Source organism: Mercenaria mercenaria, chromosome 16 (assembly GCF_021730395.1).
Source record: "Mercenaria mercenaria strain notata chromosome 16, MADL_Memer_1, whole genome shotgun sequence".
Taxonomy (NCBI): Eukaryota; Metazoa; Mollusca; class Bivalvia; order Venerida; family Veneridae; genus Mercenaria; species Mercenaria mercenaria.
The window spans coordinates 5,454,616-5,476,562 of NC_069376.1; the positions used below are offsets into that span (position 1 = coordinate 5,454,616).

A 21,947-nucleotide genomic window follows, 5' to 3' on the forward strand; every position below is an offset into this window, starting at 1 on the left:
CATGAATTTTGGTCAGAAATAGTAAACATGATGAAATCTGGGACGAGTTCGAAAATGGGTCATCTGGGGTTAAAAACTAGGTTACTAGGTCATGTCAAATAAAAAACCTTGTGTATGCAATAAAGGTCTTTTTTTTCAATTTATCTTCACGAATTTTGGTCAGAATTATTACCTTGTTTAAATCTAAGTCGAGTTCGAAAATGGGTCATCTGGGGTAAAAAACTAGGTCACTAGGTCAAATCAAATAAAAACCTTGTGTATGCGATAGAGGCTGTATTTTTCAATTGATTTTTTTATGAAATAATGTCAGAATGATTATTTTGATAAAATCTAGGTTGAGTTTGATTATTGGTCATCTGGGTTTAAAAAGTAGGTCACTAGGCCAAATCAAAGAAAAACCTTGTATATGCAATAGAGGCTGTATTTTTCAATTGATCTTTATGAAATTTAGTCAGAATGATTGCCTTGGTAAATTCTAGGTCATGTTTAAATATGGACTATCTGGGGTCAAAAAGTAGGTCATTATGTCAAATCAAAGGAAAACCTTGTGTATGCGACAGAGGTTTTTGTTTTCAATTGATCTTCCTGAAAGTAAGTCAGAATGATTGCCTTGATGAAATCTAGGTTGAATTTGAATATGGGTCATCTGTAATGAAAAAGTAGGTCACTAGGTTAAATCAAAGAAAAACCTCGTGTATATGATAGAGGCTGTATTTTTCAACTGATCTTCATGAAATTTTGTCAGAATGATAGCCTTGATAAAATCTAGATCAAGTTCGAATATGAGTCATCAGGGATCAAAAACTAGGTCACTAGGTCAAATCAAGGAAAATACTTGTTTTTGTGCCAATTTTAATGATAATTGGTCAGAACATTTTTTTCCATGAAATCACTAGGTCAAACATGTTTTCACTGTTATGGTGTATTATGGTGTGTTTCTCAGGTGAGCGACCTAGGGCCATCTTGACCCTCTTGTTAACTTGAATGTTGCAACTTATAAAAAAAATTGCATATTTTCAAATGCCTGTTTATTATTCCCGTTTATGATAATTGCTAATAATAATCACAGACGGACTCAGTCAGGTGAGAGTAATTAAAAATAAGGTGTATTTTCACGTTCTTTCGCGGAAGATATTGCGCTCCAAAAGTCGCGCAATATTACCGCTGCAGAACTTGTGCATATATCCCGTACAAAGTTGATATATAACCTATAAATATTATGTACCTTCGATGTTTATGTTCTCCATGTTCAAATAGATTTACTTTTCCTTCATCACAAAATATTCCTTTATTAAAAATGTTAAACTGACACAACTTAACGCTACTGCTTAAAATATTGTCAATACATCTATTTTTTTTCTTGAGAAATAAATACATTTACCTTCATTTCAAAGCGTTTGAACTTAATACCTATTTGAAAAATTAGGTAATATCTCTTCATTGTAGATGTCAGATATTGCAACATTCAATTTAACCAGATAGAAGTTAGAAGTTTCTATTCAGGGTCAGGAACTTGTAATCACCAGTCTCCAATGACTGTGTATTTTAGCAATTTATATTATGGCGGATATTACCTTCCATAGCTGATATATTCTTCTGATTATTGAGTATTAAGTTATATGATCCATGCATGTGTATGTTATATACGTACTTGTAAATAGTTTTGTTCGATATATTCATATATAAAGGAATTTATGTTGAATTGGTGTCTTATGCCTATTACACTATTTCCATGCAAAATGTTATCACAACATTTATCTGATGTCTACATTTATGATGAACGTGTTTAAAGACAGCGCGGGTTCAGTGCTGGAGTTTTTGAACGAGTTGAATTCTCAGCTAATAGATAATGCCATTTTTCATACACTTAATGAATATACATTATCTTTATCATGACAAATCATTTCTTTTCCTTTTTTGCCGACCGTGTATGAACACAATTGCTATGTTTCAGCTCATAAGCATGATATATGCACGGCTGTGCTGTATCAGTTTTGTGATAATATTTCATGAAATGTATAATGCTTTAATGTACACAATGAGTTTTGATTTCTGTCACATTGTGATGTGCTTATATATATTGTTTCATTTTTATGACTATTTTTATGCATGAAAGGTTCTATGTCATAAAAAACCTAATATTTTGCCAAATTATATATCAAAATTTTGTAAGTTATTTCTTCCAAGTCTATCGAATTATAAACGGAAATAATAAAGATGATATTGAGTTTTGACTTGCGTTATTACTTTATTGTATTTGACGTATATATCCGGCACAAGGTGAGAAAATTGATCTGAATATCATCCGGCCCCCGGCTACCCTCCTAATTATCATATGTAATTTTGCTTTATTACAGCGTAACTTTAGGTTCTTTCTATATCGACTGTTTTATTGCCCATGGCTCCTAACAAAGCCATCAGCTAAGAATGTGTTATTTCAGAGGCTTAAAATTTACTCATTAAATGTTTGTAGTATTTATGATAAATAAACATAAAGCCAGGGAGCCAATATATTCTGCAGGTTGACATTCGTTTCCCGGACTCCGAATAGACAAGCGTTCCAATAGTTTGATCCAGTAAATGAGAAGACGTTTTTTAAATAACACATGTGCCAGTCCTTCCAAAGAATCGATTGGGTGATTGAATATCCCATCAATTACCAATGAGTTCTTCAAAGAAAACAAACGTCGTTGCAAAGATTCTTTTCATTTAGTAAATATCGCAAGATTGTATATTCTATGTAATAAAAGTAATAACACAGACCTGCTAGTGCCTGAGATTTTTTTACTTTCGTCCAGCATACCCTCACTGGCCTGTAATAATTATCAGAGATGTTCCGATTGTCGCCGGCGATCGAGTAATCGTCAAGTCAGCGACATTGATTCTGACCACAGAGAATCGATTCTAGTCGCTGCATGCCTTCCTCGAAAAAAAAAATATGTTTAAATTTTCAATGCTTTTTCAGATACCCCTTGCTGCTTAGCATACATGTTTGTGCTCTTTAAATCATCTTTCATATTTCAAAATATCTGCTCTTTAAGGTTGAAGATCGGTAATTCAAATACTTCTTTGTTTCATATAAAAACGACAACTTCAGGTCGTCTTTACGTATCTTTATAGAACATCAGTTTTGTTCTACATCAATTTTTCAAGAAAGGTCTATCATAAATTTACGCACAAAAGAAATGAAGAGAATATACGATTGAAGAGGTCTTGGTGAAATGCCAGCCAGCTGTGGTCTGTTATCCTAGAAATGACACATACATGCTCTTGTTCACAAAGTAAACCACTTCTCAAGGCTTCGATGTGCAAAACTGGTCGTAAGGGATGTATACACATGAAAACCGTTTCATTTCACGCAGAATGTATTCTAGCAGTGAAAACGTGAATGACCCACGTACTCACTTTACACGAATTACGCCCAAAATGGGACAATAATGATCTATTTACTTCGGACTTCTTTCGACTACACCATGACGCACATTTTCGACCGTATTAGTTTACTGACTTTATTCTTTTGGAATAGAGAACGCTTTATGGCCAGTTCATGATTGGAAGAATAATAAAAAAATACATACTTAAATTAGATTATTTATTTTATTGAGTAGAATTTTCTCTACCATATAGATTTTGATGAAACAGTCGTAGATAAAAACATATGGTCATATTATGTGGTGAATAAAATGCATAGGTCCGTGTCAGTGCTTTTGACTCAATTGTTTTAGAGATACTCACATTTCAAGCTGAAGCTTAGTGCCAATTTGGAACTATTTAACATCTTAAACATTTCAAATGTCATATTTAATCTATACAATAATGGTTACGTTGCAATTTAATAAGTTTACATACGCGTTACCATTAATTCATGAAATAATTTACACTACAGGATGCCGAGACGAGGCGTTATTCTACGCTACCCGGATAAATGACGTAACACTATGACTTCCGGTTCTAATTGCAGAACTACCTCTTTTACGTTCCCTATAGTATTCAGAATAGTATTTTAGCCTTGACCTTTTGCATGACTGCGGCTGTTCAACATATCTTAAAACATAGTTTGCAAATTTTTTCATTGTATGATGATAAAGTTGTATTATATATTCTGGTCCTTTCGAATGAATGAGAACGGCCATTTTAACTAAAGTTGACTTCCGTTTATTAGTCCGATACTCCACATGAACAAACTCAATCAAACCGAAGCTTTTAGCTTTTTGCTTGGTTAATTTCTTTGTTTCAAATGGATTGTTCTCAGATTCTATCAACTATCACTACAGAAGTTTATTAAGCGCCGTCTGGCGGCGGTAAAACGTTTCCCGGTACTTGGACTTAGTGTTGTTAAAATACACGTCGTTTGGTGCTATTTTGCTGTTTTGTTTCGTTCTTTGTTTCCAACGGATCTTATCACAGATAATACCAATATTCGCAAGAAAAAAGATTGACGGCTTAAATGAAAAAAAAAATGAATTTGACCATGTTAAATTCTTATTCTTGTGTTGTAATAAAATCAATTCCTCGTAAATTGAGTTTTGCACAGGATATTATTATAATGAATTACAAAGGCATACGTCATTTGTTTAATAACCTTCTGCTCTGTTCTGTTCTGTTCTCTACTCAAATGATATAAATCGTATTAAAATAAGGTACACAAAGTCATACATTTATGCGATCGGAACATACCAAATCAAAATATTTTTGCGATATTTCAAAAGTAATGAAAAATGCTTGAATAATGAACACTATCAGAGCTCTTTGAAATGTTTTATGATACGAATGATATTGACTTGACTTGACCTTAAAGCGAAGTCGAGAATAACAATTTTCGACCATATTCATAGGTAAATAACAAATTCCTGAAATGAAAAGGCGAAGGACAAATGATAGCAGACACGCATCGTAATTGCGAATGGCCACCACGTCCGTAAATCGAAATAACGTCTTTGTCGATTGTGGGAAGTATTCCAGTAATATCCAACCTTTTCCCTATCAATCAAATAAGACTGAAGCTGTGAGTTACTTTAGAAATGACATATCTTATTTAGTGATTTGTCGCTGAATAAATCATTGTTTGGGGTTCCGATACGAAGGAATTTTATCACGAGGACGCATATGAAGGACATATAATGATTTTGTTCAAGAGCAAATCACTAAATGAGATGTACTATTTCGATCAGTCCAAACAACAGAATATATCGTCTACATCACAGTCCAAGCAACAGCAGCATACCGTGTACAGTATCACAGTCCAAGCAACAATCGCAGTCTAGACAACAACAGTATATCGTCTACAGTACCACAGTCCAAGCAACAGCAGTATATCGTCTAAAGTATCGCAGTCCAAGCAAAAGCAGTATATCGTCTACAGTACCGCAGTCCAAGCACCTGCAGTATATCGTCTACAGTATCGTAGTCCAAGCACCAGAGGTATATAGTCTACAGTATCGCAGTCTAAGCAACAGCAGTATATCGTCTACAGTATCGCAGTCCAAGCACCAGCAGTATATCGTCTACAGTATCGCAGTCCAAGCACCAGCAGTATATCGTCTACAGTATCGCGGTCCAAGCACCAGCAGTATATCGTCTACAGTATCGCGGTCCAAGCACCAGCAGTATATCGTCTACAGTATCGCAGTCCAAGCACCAGCAGTATATCGTCTACAATATCGCAGTCCAAGCACCAGCAGTATATCGTCTACAGTATCGCGTTCCAAGCAACAGCAGTATATCGTCTACAGTATCGCAGTCCAAGCACCAGCAGTATATCGTCTACAGTATCGCAGTCCAAGCAACAGCAGTATATCGTCTACAATATCGCAGTCCAAGCAACAGCAGTATATCGTCTACAATATCACGTTCCAAGCAACAGCAGTATATCGTCTACAGTATCGCAGTCCAAGCAACAGCAGTATATCGTCTACAGTATCGCAGTCCAAGCAACAGCAGTATATCGTCTACAGTATCGCAGTCCAAGCAACAGCAGTATATCGTCTACAGTATGGCAGTCCAAGCAACAGCAGTATATTGTCTACAGTATCACAGATTTGATTTTCAAAATGTTCCATTCTGCTGAAAATAATGGGATTCACGTTCAGTCGAAATTTATTTTCGCCTACGTATACGGTTCAGAGAAGTGACAACAGTAAATAAAATATAATACATTTGTAAGTTTTGTTTTTGTGAATAAATGTTAAAATGAGAAAATACACTTTCACTTTCTTAACATTCTATTATCAGTTTCACCACTTCCGTGATTTCAAGAATAACTTAATTAAAGTCCAACCTAGACCTAGTGACCTACTTTTTTATACCCATAAAAACTTCATGAAAAGCATTCTTATAAGACTGGTAATATACAGCTATACCACAAGTTTTCAGTTGGACAATTTGGACCCTTCCGGAATAAATGTGTTTTCATAACTTCATCTGCAAACTTATTCAGACAATCTCTCTTCAGCAAAGTTTTAAGAATATAATAAAATATTAAGACATTTAACTCATCGTCTTGGCTTAATATATGTCACTGTCAATTTGAAATTAAATTCTTGTATATCTAATATTTTTCATGCATTAGGTATGATTACCATCACTGAAATAAAAAAAAAGTTATTTTGAGGCGTGTCTTTAACGCTGCTGAATTTCATTTAGGATGTGAAAATACAAAATACTAATCTCATTTTTATAATTTCAATGCGGCTGGAAGGCAGCACCATGTTACATGAAATTTCTTCAACAAGGAACATGTAGATCTTAAAAATCCATGTTATATTTGTATACTTTGCTAAATAGTTTCACTTGCAGTCGATTTCCTCGAGGTTAGACAGTGACATCTGTTTCATTTTTTCCAGATGGCGCTGTATCACCAGCTTCCCGGAAATGCGCCGACTACTAGAGGGCGCTCAAAGCTGGAAATGCGCCGACTACCAGAGGGCGCTCAACTGTCTGATGTTTCTAAGAATGACCTTATAGATACACCGAAAACACACTGTAGCCTTGACGTACTGGCTGGAATTTGATGAAGAAATGAAACATCCGTCAACTGTTCGTCTTGCTGAAAAACAAAAGATTCTTATTTATTTAGTCAAATTGAATAAAGTGTCCAATATTCCTTCTCGCGTTACATTTATGAGAAGGAAAGGGACATAATTATACATTTTTATTGTTTAAGCCTGCTAAGGGTAACAACCCCGTTATTTTGAAGCTCACAATTTACAATTAAACACTGGAACAAAAGCAATAATGTTATAAATCTTTGTAACATGCCTGTGTAACAAAGTTAAAAGTATAGCTAAAATATTTAGTCAAGAACGTACAAGATAACTTCTCTGGTGATTTAAAAGTGCTATGAATGTTCAACTGACGAAACATCGCCATTTTATATACGGATATGGCACTTGTTCCCTTATAATACTATCAGTAATTCTATTATTAGAACATAAAATGATTTCAAGCCTTCTTCCACGTCAAACAGCACAAAACTAAATAGAAGAGAAAACAGTGCTTTACAAGGGAGATAATTCTTGAGACCTTGTTTGTACTTTTAAAGACACCTGATGTAAGGGAGGCAAATCTTTTAACTTGTCCACAATAATATCGTTACTCAATAAACAGAAATTTCAATTTAGACCTACTGTCCCTAATAAATCAATTCGAAAACAAAAACAATTGTGGCTATATCGTTCACAGTGTTTCAACTGAGAAAATTTTGAAAATTCCAAATGTTTTGTATGTAACCAACGCTTAAATATATCATTAATATTATGAAAGACTTTGATTAATGTAAATGATTGTAAAAAAGTCTATACTTTACACTGACCTGTCTTTGAACGCCGTATCTATACCACTTCTTGCTGGTAGTGGAGAAAATTCGAATGCCCTAGACGTCAGGTCATCTTCTCCGATCTGTAATCTCACGATTACGTTTAAAACATTAAGTGCTTTCAACAGAGCACGTTTTGTAGCAACATTCATACTGAAAAACATTTGCCAGTATTCAGATATTTTTTAAACAGAATAAAAATGTTAAAGATATTTTATAAAGCATATCTGACATTCATAAAGCGAGATATCCAAATTATAATTCATTTCATATAAATATTTGATTTAAAAAAAACAAAAACAACTGAAGTCATCTGAAACTGAGCAATAGACTTCTTCTTTAATAAGTTGCCGCATGACCTATAATTATGCCGTTGTGGCGTTATCAACAGTGAAAACAAAAAGGAAAAGTAGTATCCATGAATAAAAGCATTTCTCAAATAATATCTGATGAGAATAATATCATTAGGTCTTCAAAACCATGTGTTCGTCAGCTAGCTATTAGGCGGGCTACCGACTAGATGTTATTTTTAAAAGCAATTGTCCGTGGAATATCTGACTATAAGATCTATATGATGTGTGTGTACTGAGGATTGTAACCGGACATGTCTGGTGTAATTAATTTAATTTCAAAACGGAACGGATTTAATACAGAGTTAATAATTTAACTTTACATGAAATACCCACGGTTAATTGAATCCACACCATAAGCATTAAAACTTACCTCATATCGCTGTACCAAATATGTTACTGTAACAATCTCCAATGAACCGCATGCAATTAGATAGAGAGCTGTCAGTATATCACCCGGATGTAGCAATGTTTCACCAGGGGGCGTACTGCATAGATAAGACACGAAGATATCCTGAAAAAAAATGTTCTAAGTGGCATTTCATTTCATATTCAAAAGTTAAAAAATATAAAAGCTAAGCTGTTCATATGTTATAGAGGAAAAGTCTTCATTAATAGCAATTTATAGCAAATCAAATATTGCTTTTTCTTTACAAACAGAAAATGGCGAAAAAAGTTTTTATTTTTTGTTCAGTTTCCGTAAGAATTACATTTTGTATGATATTTTGTGTGAAAACCTTGTCAGTTTTTGAGATAAACAAATAAGGAGTTTCGTGCTTTTATTCTGTTTTAAAGTCACATTTGCTACTGACAGTAATTCGAATATCTCGCCACACGATCAGAGTTTTATAAATGCTAGGACGGGCCTACATGCCCGAGTGGCTACGGTCGGTGTCTTCACTTGCCTCTCGCTGATATAGGTTCTAAACCTCGGTGTGGAGTAGAATTATTTCATGTGAGGAAAACATTAAGTGGACTTTGTGGATGTGCGAGGTTCTAAAATAATGCTTGGAGTGGGTACCTGGGATCTTCCTTAGAGCCGGAAAGTCGCCATATGACCTATACACTTGTCGGTGTGATGTTACAGCTAACACAAAGAAATAACGCTATTTTTTATAAAAGTACCATCCAGTTGAAGAAAATTTCTTTAATTAAGATGAAGCATTCTTGTCTTTTTCTTTAGTGCTTTTGTAATTAATATCAATACACATATTGCAATCTCTGCTAAAATATACTGAAATACCTGTAAATGCCTTCTGGAACGCTGGGCACTTATTCAGCAAATTTCTGTTCAAATGAAGTTATATATTTGCTTGAAGGCACTCCGGGAAACTCTTTAAAACCTACAACATAATAATTATGTCTCTGTCATATTAGTTACACGCATTTATAATTATACACATAACACATAAATCTTCGTCAGAATTAGAAAAAAAATCTGCTTGGCATAGAAGTAAACACTACCTTAAATATAATTTCAAGGAGATGAAAGGAAACGTTTTCACATTAACTACACTGTACATAAATAATTGAGGTTTTCATTACTAGTATCTAGTATTTTTGAGAACAGCCGCAATTCGGACTGGCCTCCTTAGTCAAGTCGTTATAATTAAGGTATCTGACTTCGAATCACTAACCCGTCACCGACGCAGACCCTCGTTTAGGATGCAGAACTCTTCGTGCGAGGAAGCAATCCAACTGGCTATCGGAAGATTGGTGACAGAGGCGAGCCCAGGTCATTTTTCCAGGGCGGGGTTGTCCGAATGGGAGTAGGTGTTGGAGTGGGTACAAATTATTGTTCGGGTCAACGGAGAGCGATCTCTGAGCGTTTTAGAGTAAGTAAACAAGAATCTGAGTCCCATCAAAAATGTAATCATAACTTCGAAAATAAGAAATCCAATATTATTTTCCCATGCTATGAAAACGAGCATACTAAGTGGAGGTACGGAAGAATAAAGGTAGTGCTAGCATTTTTTTAATTCTTTTCTTGTATTACCAATTTGAAAACTTATCGATAAGAACTTCGATCAGTGAAATAAGGAACCAAAATTCGATTTATATGAAGTCAAATACGTAGTTTTAAACGCAATTAAATTTCTTAAAAGAAAACTACATGTACTTGATGAATGATAGAAAATGACATTCATTGATCAATTGCAGCGTTATAAAGGGATTTCCCATCATGACAGAAGGATGCCGAAATCACACACGCAGAATTACGGAAACACACGGAAATTGCCGATTGTAAAACTAAACAAACTCGACTCATAGAAACTGTGTATACTATGTACTATACCGTATTCCATTAGTGTACACCCAGATGTGTTGGAAGGTCTCTTGCAATCAGTGTGCAGGATTCTTCGGAAGATGATGAAAGTGTTTATGTTTTTTTTCTTGGTAGTCATCTGTCCGCTGATACACCCGCATCATTTTAAAAGAGACGTTACCGTCGAAGATTGCAGTACTCAGCAGCCCTATAGAATATATTTAGACAAACATATGATATCAACTCTTTCCAAATAATTTTAGTTTTTACTCCGCCAGTTAGAAAACGATCATGATGCTATCTATTCATTTTGACATCTTACAGTTTAGACTGAGATAATGAGAACTGTAGAAAATAATTCAAATCATTCTATAAAACATACCGCATATTCCCCCGTCTACGGCACAATCTGCACCAACTCTAATTGCAGTGAAAAAGTAGTGTTCCGAAATGATTAGAACGTGTGTGTACTACCCGATGTAAATATTTACGAAAACGGATACAAGCCCAAAAAAATGGACTCATACCAGTGTAACTCTAGAATTTTAAAGGAAATGGTTCAGAAAAGTCAAAGAACTATGGCCTTGTTGGCTACATTCCTAGTCTTATTTAACAGTAAGGCTACATTCCTATTTTTTGTGTGTGTGTGTTTTTTTTATATATATTTGTTTCTCAATTATTGGTGCTATTCAAATATTAATCTAATTTATGGTTATTATTCAATAGTTGTAACTAGATTTGTATATTTCCAGATTTGTTTGTTTATCTTGGTAAATCTATTAAAGATAAATCCAAATTTTAATGCTACTTACAACCGAGCAGAACAGCAAATACTGAGAATATTTTCCCGCCGTTAGTATTTGGTGACACGTTTCCTAATCCTGTTGGCGTCAGCAACGTAAACGTAAAATGCTGTGATGCAATACTTCTTTATGCTGGGATCACTATTTGTGACGTTGGCAACGTAAGCTTCATCGAAACTTGTGACTGCACTATCTAACCAACCTAGAACACCAGTAAAAATGATAAAGCATAAATAGGTAAAAAGCACACGTCGCAATTATGTTAAACAGACTTAGCGCTTTCAAGAGCGCATTTTTGTTGAAAAAGCATATGCCAATATTCAGATCAAGTTTGCACAGAATAACAGTGTTAAAAATACATAATAAAGACTAGTATGTATTCCTTTACAGATGCCAAACACTATTTATTACACTTCAAAAAAAGCGAGATATCCAAATTACAATAATTATTCATCTCATATTAATAATGAATTTTAGAAAGCAGTTACGCCTTCAAAGTTAAAGAAAAATCAAATCGGATTTGTCCGTCCTCTTCAACTGAGCAACAGACGTGGTCTATAGTTAGTTGTTGTATGACCTACAATTTTATAGATGTGCCGTTATTAACAAAAAGGGGGAAAAGTAAAGTGGGTATCAGTTTATAAACGTATTTCATTTCAACCAATAATTTGTCTACTACATTTTTGCAACAATACTGGCGTTTCCATTTTATGAGGTTTCATAATTTCTGTTACAGTGTATTCAAAATACTTACTGAAAAAATAACAGAGGAAATCCGAAATCGCATACAAAGATATAAAATATTGCCCGATTATTCTAACGGGTTCCGCAACCTAAAACTCTAAATGTATTATTCTCCATGTTGGCGAAGAAGACTACCAAAAAGTGAACGACTTTAAGAATATGACATACAGTGCTCATTAAAGCTTTTAAAGGCATATTAATTTTGAATAAAATCAGATAATATTTGAGAAACAACATATAGCTGAACCATGTTTTATCATATTTTTACCACGACAAAGATGCTATAGTCCGGGCGAGTGATTTAGTAATATATGATAATTACTCACCTGTGGCTTTTGTCCAAGTGTAGTTGCTCCCAGTATGCGATGGCATAATACACAGTAGCTAATGTTCTGTCAGAAAGAACATAACAATTAACAAAAGTAGTACGACAGCACCACACTCTGTAAATTATTGAATGCGCATTATCACACGGAGTTAGCGTAGTAATCTGGCTGTCTTTAGAATATCTGCTTTCATCATTGTCTGAAAGAAAAGTAGCAAATGATTATTAGTTTTAGTTATTACGTTTCCGAAACATTTATTCTTAAAACCTTATGATTACAAAAAAAGGAAAAAAAAATGCTCTTAAAAGTACTTATAGAAACGAATGGCGCATGCGCAATCAGTAATTTGCACGTGGTCTCGAGTTTTTCCAGTATCATGACCAAAACACATTTCATTTTCATTTTTTTTACAGAATTCTTTCCACAGAAGAGAAGAATACGTCTGATAATCTCACAGTGGAATATATAACATTTTTATTGATAATATTGTCAATTTCTAATATGTATGGTTTTAAGTTAATGACTTAATGATCTCATTTAATAATGATACAACGTAAGTGGTAATTCGTTAATTGCTTGCAAGTCTCAATATTCCATTCACAGGTTCTTAAATATAGTTTACTCCATCCCTAGCTCCACGCGAACATGCAAAGTTAAGGTGATGGAAAGTCATTCCTGAACGTGCAATGTTTTAATCATTTTTTGTATGTTTTGCCCTTTAAACTGACTAGTAAGTTGTGGATCTGCCTCTAATGATTCTAGCAGAGAAGATATTGTAAATAAGACATCAAACAAATGTTCATCCTAAAGCATTCTGGTAAAGTGGATTATAGTATCGTTCTGTTGCCAAGAAGACAAGAAGGCAAGAAAACAAGAAGATAAGAAGGCAAGAAGACCAGAAGGCAAGAAGGCAAGAAGGCAAAAAGGCAAGACGGCAAGAAGACAAGAAAACAAGAAGGCAAGAAGGCAAAAAGGCAAGAAGACAAAAAGGCAAGAAGACAAGAAGGCAAAAAGGCAAGAAGACAAAAAGGCAAGATGACAAGAAGGCAAGAAAGTAAAGAGGCAAGAAGGCAAAAAGACAAGAAGGCAAGAAGACAAAAAGGCAAGAAGGCAAGAAGGCAAAAAGGCAAGAAGACAAGTAAGCAAAAAGGCAAGAAGACAAGAAGGCAAGAAGACAAGAAGACAAGAAGGCAGTAGTTTTGTTTATATGTTGTGTATTGAAAGGTGAACAAACTTGTTCCGACAGAGTGTGTCAGCAAAAACCCTTTTAACGCGAAGTTAAATGTTTTCCGTCCTTCAGCAACGATTCATTAATATTCGTGCATCAAAATATGTCACAGTGTGGCCTTTAAGAGTGCAATGACCACATGGTAAAAGTCAATGACAGCATTGTTCAATGAGCTCGTATCTATGGTGGCATTTTTCTGCCACGAGATAGCTAGGTAGCTAACACGATAATTTGTAAACTTTCCAGGAAATGTCTGCTTTTTTGTGAATACATTTCAGCAAAACATAATATTTTCTAAATATTTTTACTATTTCCTGCAAATGTTTTAGCACAAAATTTCGCGTTAATGTTAGGAACTGCCACCAGATGCTCGGTAACTATCTGGATAATATTTTTAACTTTCCAGCAAAGTTGTGCATTGTTCTGAAAACATTATCACAATAATTTTTTTTCTCGATATGTATAAACTTTTCAGAAAAGTTCGAAATATCAAGATAATTTCTGAAAGTATCGCGAAAGCTTATCTAGCTAGTAAATGGCAGTTGTGGGCACTAACACAAAAGGTTTCGAGAAAATAATGTAAATTATCGCAATAACATTTCCAGGAAACCTTCCACTATTGGGAAAATCTTTTCAGAAAACTTCGCTTTATCAAGATAATTTTTTGAAGTATCGCGATAGCTACCTAGCTATCTCATGGCAGAAATATGCCACCATACGTGTCCTCCGGATTTTTCTTCTTTTCCGTTACGTGTATATTCCGATAAGGGACTGTATGAAGAGGGCACATTTCTGGACAGTTCAACTCCTTTAAAATACTCACCATTTTTAAAAAGCTGTTACATGTCTCCGTCTTAGTGCACTTGCAACAATGTACCAAAGCTTACACATTACATAAGTAGCTTGAATTTCGTTTACTTTTATTTCTTACAAATGGCATTCCTGTTTAAAGGGGGACAACTCTTTTAAGAATAGTTTAAGTATCCAATTCTACGGGACAGAATGTTCAAAATGTCTGTAACATATAGGTTATTTTAAAAAATGTTGTTCGTTTTCTAAAAGTTTCTGTGTTTTGAGATATATTGTTCAATTTTAATGTAAGGTTTCAGTACAGCTGTGAAATTTTCCGTTTCCCACTTTCTCTGTCACTTTTATTTTGCTGCACGACATCAGAAAATGTTTTCATAAAATCTTTCACGGACTTTAGCACGAAACTTTTATATCATACATGTTTCCCTTCTGTTACTACGAAATATATACAAGGAAATAATACATTTTCTTGTGTAGGAAATCGGCGCGCTGTGTATTATACAAATTAAAAATATTTAACTGCACGTGTTATGCGTGAAAATCGCGACTATCCTGTGACTTTCTTGGCTGCGTAAAATGTTCATTGTAGGTAGGAACTCAACTGTACAAGTGTTCTTCGCGTACTTTGATTCTTATTATGTAAAAACGCACCAGTAGCCAGTAAAACAAAAATAATGAATTTCATATTTATGAATCATGTACATTGATCACGGTAGGGTAGAAGAAAACACGATGCTGTTGAGGAAGGGCACGTGGAAAGGAAGAAAGATTAAGCAGCGTGAAGTTAGCAGCCTGGCAGCCTAGCAGCCTAAACTTTCCTTGTAAATGAGGAACGAGTCTGAGAAAAAAAATGCCGTTTCAAGTTCCTGCAATAGCTAATGGTTGTTTCGTTTTGAGAAATTTGAACACAAGTACCGCCAGACGAGATTTATTTCCCCTCTTTTCGTTTCAAATGGACGAAAATAATTATATAAGTGAACATATATACTACCTCCCATAGTCATAGCAGTGCTGAGGAAGAACTGATCTTGCTGATTTCAGACTTGGCTTTATATTACATATGTTCCTGTGACTAGCTGGCTGAAATAATGATATTGCTATTCAAGCTATGTTCGATCCCGTATTTTGAGAAAATAACGAGTTATAAATCATTCATTGTAAAACTCTTAACGACTTTACATGGAGCAAAATCTCCATACTTGAAACTTGAACATAGTTCGAACTTAATTGACCGTAATTAAACATGTCAGTCTGTGGACCCAGAATACTTGACAATTACAGACCAGCTGGGTATGTACAATAGATATCGAACAACAAACATAATACACGTATCAACAGTTATTCGTCATTTAATGAAACCAAACCGTAACCAATAAAAACGGAAAGTAAACAATGATTTATTTAGCGCCGAGCAGTCGACACTGACATCGAAAATCGAAATTAACTAGCCAGATTTAAATTTCAAGCCGGCTCGCAGATCGAAATTCAACATCAAATATCAACTTTGTGCTCGCTTTGAACTTCGAGCCAGCTCGAAGATCGACATTCAAAGTTGAATTTCGATCTGGATCAAAGTTGAATTTCGACCTGGAATTAAATTTCGATCTAGCTCGAAGGTCGACATTCAGATTATCAAAAATGAACTAAAATACAAAAAAGCAAAGCATTTACTGCACTAGCTTTGCACACAAATTGATAACATTAAATTTACTAACAACTTTACCATTTGTGTTTTCCATTTTAGTGTGAGTTACATAACAGCTGGTTATAATTTTTTTTTCAGTTTTTTTTTTGTTCGCCTAACGTGCGGATTTTACAGATTTTACATTGTAGCAAACTCATCTGCTGCCAATTGTTGAACTTTAAGGTTAGAGACCATCATGGCAATTGGTTTCCAATATACTTACATTATAGCATTTTGGCTTGTACGGCCTTCCATAAATCGAAATATGTACATCTAATTACATGTTTTTTTTTTTTTAGTTTTACTAATATATCAGACGAAAAAAAAAAACCAATGAATAGTAATACTTTATTTAAGTAATTTTCGTGAGAATGAAATCTCGGTTATGCCGCTGTGTAGGACCACAATCATAACAGATCGCATTTGTAACAGATTTCGTACGTATGCGATCGCATTCATAACAAGTAAAATATGTTATTAATGTTCAAATTGACCGCACAGGACAGTTGCATGTTAAGTCCAGCTTTTATTTTGTCAAAAGTATGTTTCTTATCTTAGTGTTGCCTGTAGGCATGACGTTCTGAAATGAATTTGTCCAAATGCTTTAAAATATCGCACACATCTTCTGTTTTATTAGTTGACCGCACTGGGTTAGTAACATCACTGTAGCTTCATATAATTGAGCCATGCCATGGAAAAACCAACATAGTGGTTTTGCGACCAGCATGGATCCAGAACAGCCTGTGCATCCACGCAGTCTGGTCAGGATCCATGCTGTTCACTTTTAAAGCCTGTTGGAATTGGAGAAACTGTTAGCAAACAGCATGGATCCTGACCAGACTGCACATATTTGCAGGCTGGTCTGGATCCATGCTGGTCACAAACCCACTATGTTGGTTTTCTCATGGCACGGCTCATATATATATATTACAGACACATCAGACCTATTTCATATGCTTTCTTGTTTTCGCTCAGTCATCGGCACATGTTCAAAATAGCATCCATACATTTGCTTAAAACGGCAGCCCTCATATTGCAATATTTCCAGTTTTGTTCACAGAATAAACCTTCTAAATTCAGTACGTTTTTTTTTATTTTATTTTATTTTTTATTTTTTTGGTTATAAGAAATTTGCATTTAGATGGTTATTTAAGATTTTTATTTAAGGAAACGCGATAAAAACGCTAGTATTGCGTGGACAGATACCAGGAAGTATTCACTTTCACTTCCGGTTTACCAAGCAGCTATTTGAAAAGCATATAATCAAAGCTTAAAATCATCCGCAGACATTTTTCTTTGCAATAAATCATAAATAAAGCCTATAGGCCATACCAAATTGATTAATAGTTCTTCGGAAAATTTTCAAAAAAAATTGGAGCGGGCGAGCGAAATTTTTATTATTTTTTTTTTTTTCTCAATTTTGATTTTTTCAGAGGCGGGTAGATTTTACATGGAGCGAGCGGGCTTTTTTTATTTTTTTTTCCCAGCTTGGACCCTTGAGAAGGCGGTTATGATTATACATGAAGTTAACATTTCTTTAGAAATAACACAGAAATCAAACATTTACAGTGTGGGTAACACAGTATATAGCTTTTCTATTATGTTTTAAAGACTACATGAATGATTTTGCAAATAAATTCTTGCCAAACCTCACTGAATCACTTTGTTTTTTTTAGTTATAATTTCTAAGGGATGAGTGTCTTATCTTTAATTTTGATTTTTCTACATTAATCTGAAGGCCTGCCTATTTAAGACAAAACAGGCACATGTGTGGAATAACATTTCTTCTGAAGCACAGTTAGATGGCTTCGGCACATGAACAACTTTGTGCCCCTAGTGGAACTCCAGCCCATAGAGGTGAGGGGAAGTAATAAACCACTTGACCAGTGAGACCAAACAGAGTTGGTCATACAGATGCTTCGACATTGCTCGAATCCCTTTGGAATAATTTCTTAACAGATCCGGCTAGCTTATGTTTTTGTGGTGGAGATTCATTTCAGGCAAAAATGATAACAAGACTGACAAAGAATGATCCCAATATGGTCACCCTTAAAGTGTTATATGGCCACCCTTAAAGTGTTGTTTGTTTTGCTTTGACTGAACTAGAAATTTAGAGTTGGGGAGGTCTGTTTTTTCCAGTTTTTTTTTTCGTTCTATCAATTCACAGCCAAGTAATAGACAAACAGGCAAAATTGGGGTTACAAAAGGACACATTTTATATCTACACTACTTATTTGAAAAGCTAAACAATTTTTAAATTGACTAAATGCGTTTCGACAGAATATCTGACTGCTGTGCTAAAGAAGTTACGTTCAAAAAGATTTGGCCTAGACAATGTGATAGGTCGGTCAGGATCTGTGAACAAACATTTTTTAAGATAGTAGTCGGCCTCAGCTTTGGGCTCTAGATATAACATACTGAACTAAACAACTGATAACAAATGGTTTGAAAACTATATCTGAACAATATTTCCAAATATTTTTAACTGCATCCCCGTGCACGTCTTTAATACAAGTCGTGATTCGTTCCTTTCACTGTATTGAACAAAAGTAGAACGTGCCTACTTCATTACCTACCGACACATCGAAGGCCATGTGTGGCACTAGCACAGACACTCCAGATTTGAAACAAATGATGAACAACACCATAATTCCTGACTTTTTGAGTTTTGGTCATCAGTAACATGTATTACGGATGCATGAAATCCGATCAATATCACTTTGACGCATTAAAACAGCGATAAAACCTGCTTTGCCGTTATTATTCCGGACCGCGTAATCGGGAAAAAAAATTTTTTTTCGGAGATTTTTATGTACGTGCGGGCGGGTGATTTTTATTTTTTTTTCTCGGGAATGAAATTATTGATGCGGTAGTTCCGACGAACGACATATCAATTTGGTATGGCCTTATCTGCCATAAAAAGATCTTCACAGTACATATCCGCCGAATGACTGGACCACGGAGGCATTTCCGGCGAATAACATTGGCATATCCGGCATATTACATCCATAAAACGCACACTTAAACCAGAACTACTACATTCATTAAGAATATGTCTACGTACGCGTGAGATTTTATGGGGGCAACGTCAGGTCGGTGGTTCTGACCAGTACCCACTCGTGCCTGAACTAATACATGAAGTGTCGGTTTGATGTTAAACTGGGTTACCCCTCAAAAACCTCTAGACGTCAGAACGTTATTGCCTTTAGGCAACGCGTGAAATATTTGGTGTGCAAATTTCTTTTAACAGGCTTGTTAAAACCATTGTTACATGTTTTGGCTTCTGAAGTTACTGGTAATAAATGTATGATAAAACAGTAAGCCGAGAGTTTATGTGAACAGAGTGAGAAAAGACTGAAGTTTTCACAAGTATTCTGTCAGGAATAATGATACAAAACAATTCAAAAACAGGATGTGACGTAAACATCACCTCCTTTATATCGCGCGTTATGCTGTTATACCCGGGTAGATAATACAATTTTCTATTTCATTACGAGATAATTTGCGCATGAATTTAGTGGTATAATTTTTCATTATTAAATGTGTCATTTGCACTCTTTTAAAAATTAGATGTACAGCTATATCATGATTTAAACCTGTCTGCACACGTTTCTACACTAGTTTACCCGTCTGTCTGTTTTTACATGATCAGAGTTTTTGTATCAACTTAACAATCGTGCAACATCGGGCATTTCCGTATTCTCCGGTAAATACGCGTAGCATAAAGGCCGAGGTGATCAGATTGTCAACTTAATATAGGTGATAATGCAGTAATTCGGTCCAAAATGTGCTTCCGTCGAAAGAAGTCCCTAATAAATAAATCCTATTTTTTCCATTTTTCGCGCATTTGCGTGTAAATCGGGGGCCAAATGGGCATTATTTCACTCGTGGAATGAATTCTACATAAAATAGGACACTTTTCATGCTCATATTCGCATGTTTTCGAGTTGTTTACTTGAAAACGAAAGTAGGGTGTTTTTTCTGCGGATCGCTTTCTGAAATGCGGCAATATGAGGGTACCTGACTTCAGTTGACTTGCATTTCACTGCATACTATTCAACACCCCTTTTTCTTTTCGTTTTCTTGAAGCAAATGTATGGATATTTTGTGGAAAATAGGTCTACGACGGAGTGAAAATCTAAAAACTGTAACAAAATTGTTCTGAACTAGCTGAATTTTATATGAAACAAAGAACAATTTCTTTTATTGGTATATAACCTATAGTGCTGCTCTCGGTAAATCTCGTCTAGGTCGACATCCGGTGTTTGTCGTTTCCATGGATACATTCAGTCATGTAGCTGCTTCCTCTGATTCATCTGAGCGTCGCCGAGTGCCATTCAACCTTTAACCTCTGCGTAGTAGGGGATTAAAATCCCTGAGACTGTAACGTTTTAATTACTCGTCTTTGTTTTCGATAGGCATATTTTCGATGTTTTCCGGTTCCGCTTTATATATATACACCGCAGACTGTTGTCTCCACGAACATCCGAGCACCCGAATCAGTCATAGAAATTCGCTTTCCACGCAATCATGATTCTTTTACTTTTTTCGTAATGAAAACTGCATACGCTACTGAAAAAAAAAACGGTCAGGAAGTGTAAAGCCCATCGCAAGTCGCTCAATAGCTATAATAATAATAATAATAACTTTATTTAAAGAAGGTAACACATAAAGATATATAACAGTGTTAGAACATATTAAATATCTTAAGTTTCAATGTGACCTTCTGTAATATTACACACAAAAATAGATTAAAACAGATTATCTAAATATAATATAAGACAGAATTAGAATGATGAACATTCAAATAAAGCATTCACTCTTGACAAACACTCCATTTAATTAGAAAAATAAAGTATGTATACAATAATAAAAAGAAAAACCACTCAGATACGCATTCATCCATTAAAAGAAAATAAATAAATAGCAACTGCAGGAAAAAAGTTGTAGATTATTCAGACCCTAATAAGTATTTTTTGTATTTGCTTTTAAAAGAAGAAAGTGAATGCACACAACGAATATATTGTATTTTAGTTAAGTTGGTCTGCAGTTCGCAGTTCGCGTTTCGAATTGCGAACTGCAAACTGGTCTGCAGTTCGCAGTTCGCGATTCGAATTGCGAACTGCAAACTGGTCTGCAGTTCGCGATTCGAATTGCGAACTGTAAACTGGTCTGCACTTTACGATTCAAATGTCAACGTGCAGTCTGATCAACAATGTCCTGCACATTGCAGACAAGAATGCATTTCACAGTTGGTCTGCAGTTCTCGTTTCGAATTGCGAACTGCAAACTGGTCTGCAGTTTGCGATTCGTGTTGCGAACTGCAAACTAGTCTGCAGTTTACGATTCAAATTTCAAAGTGTGCAGTCTGATCAGCACTGCCCGGCAAATTGTAGACAAGAATGCATTTGGTCTGCAGTTAGCAGTTCGCGTTTTGAATTGCCAACGTGCAGTCTGATCAACAATGTCCTGCACATTGCAGACAAGAATGCATTTCACAGTTGGTCTGCAGTTCTCGTTTCGAATTGCGAACTGCAAACTGGTCTGCAGTTTGCGATTCGTGTTGCGAACTGCAAACTAGTCTGCAGTTTACGATTCAAATTTCAAAGTGTGCAGTCTGATCAGCACTGCCCGGCAAATTGTAGACAAGAATGCATTTGGTCTGCAGTTAGCAGTTCGCGTTTTGAATTGCAAACTCTAAACTGGTCTGCGCTTTACGATTCAAATGTCAACGTGCAGTCTGATCAACACTGTCCTGCGCATTGCGGACAAGAATGCATTTCACAGTTGGTCTGCAGTTCGCGTTTCGAATTGCAAACTGCAAACTGGTCTGCAATTCGCGATTCGAATTCGAACTGCAAACTGGTCTGCAGTTTAAGATTCATATTGCGAACTGTAAACTGGGCTGCAGTTTACAATTCAA

At 35.3% G+C, this 21,947-nt stretch overlaps 1 protein-coding gene and 1 long non-coding RNA gene across 2 annotated transcripts in view; both read right to left on the reverse strand.

The window, feature by feature from the left end:
• Positions 1-21,947, reverse strand: part of LOC123543813 (uncharacterized) — a 453,424-nt gene that overhangs the window by 149,543 nt on the left and 281,934 nt on the right. The gene's annotated exons all lie outside the window — the stretch shown is intronic.
• Positions 8,542-12,545, reverse strand: LOC128549436 (uncharacterized). The gene is made up of 5 exons (XR_008367622.1): positions 12,303-12,545; positions 11,242-11,434; positions 10,460-10,637; positions 9,407-9,506; positions 8,542-8,677 (listed from the first exon to the last, which is right to left on the reverse strand). It is a non-coding gene; the product is annotated as an uncharacterized LOC128549436 (long non-coding RNA).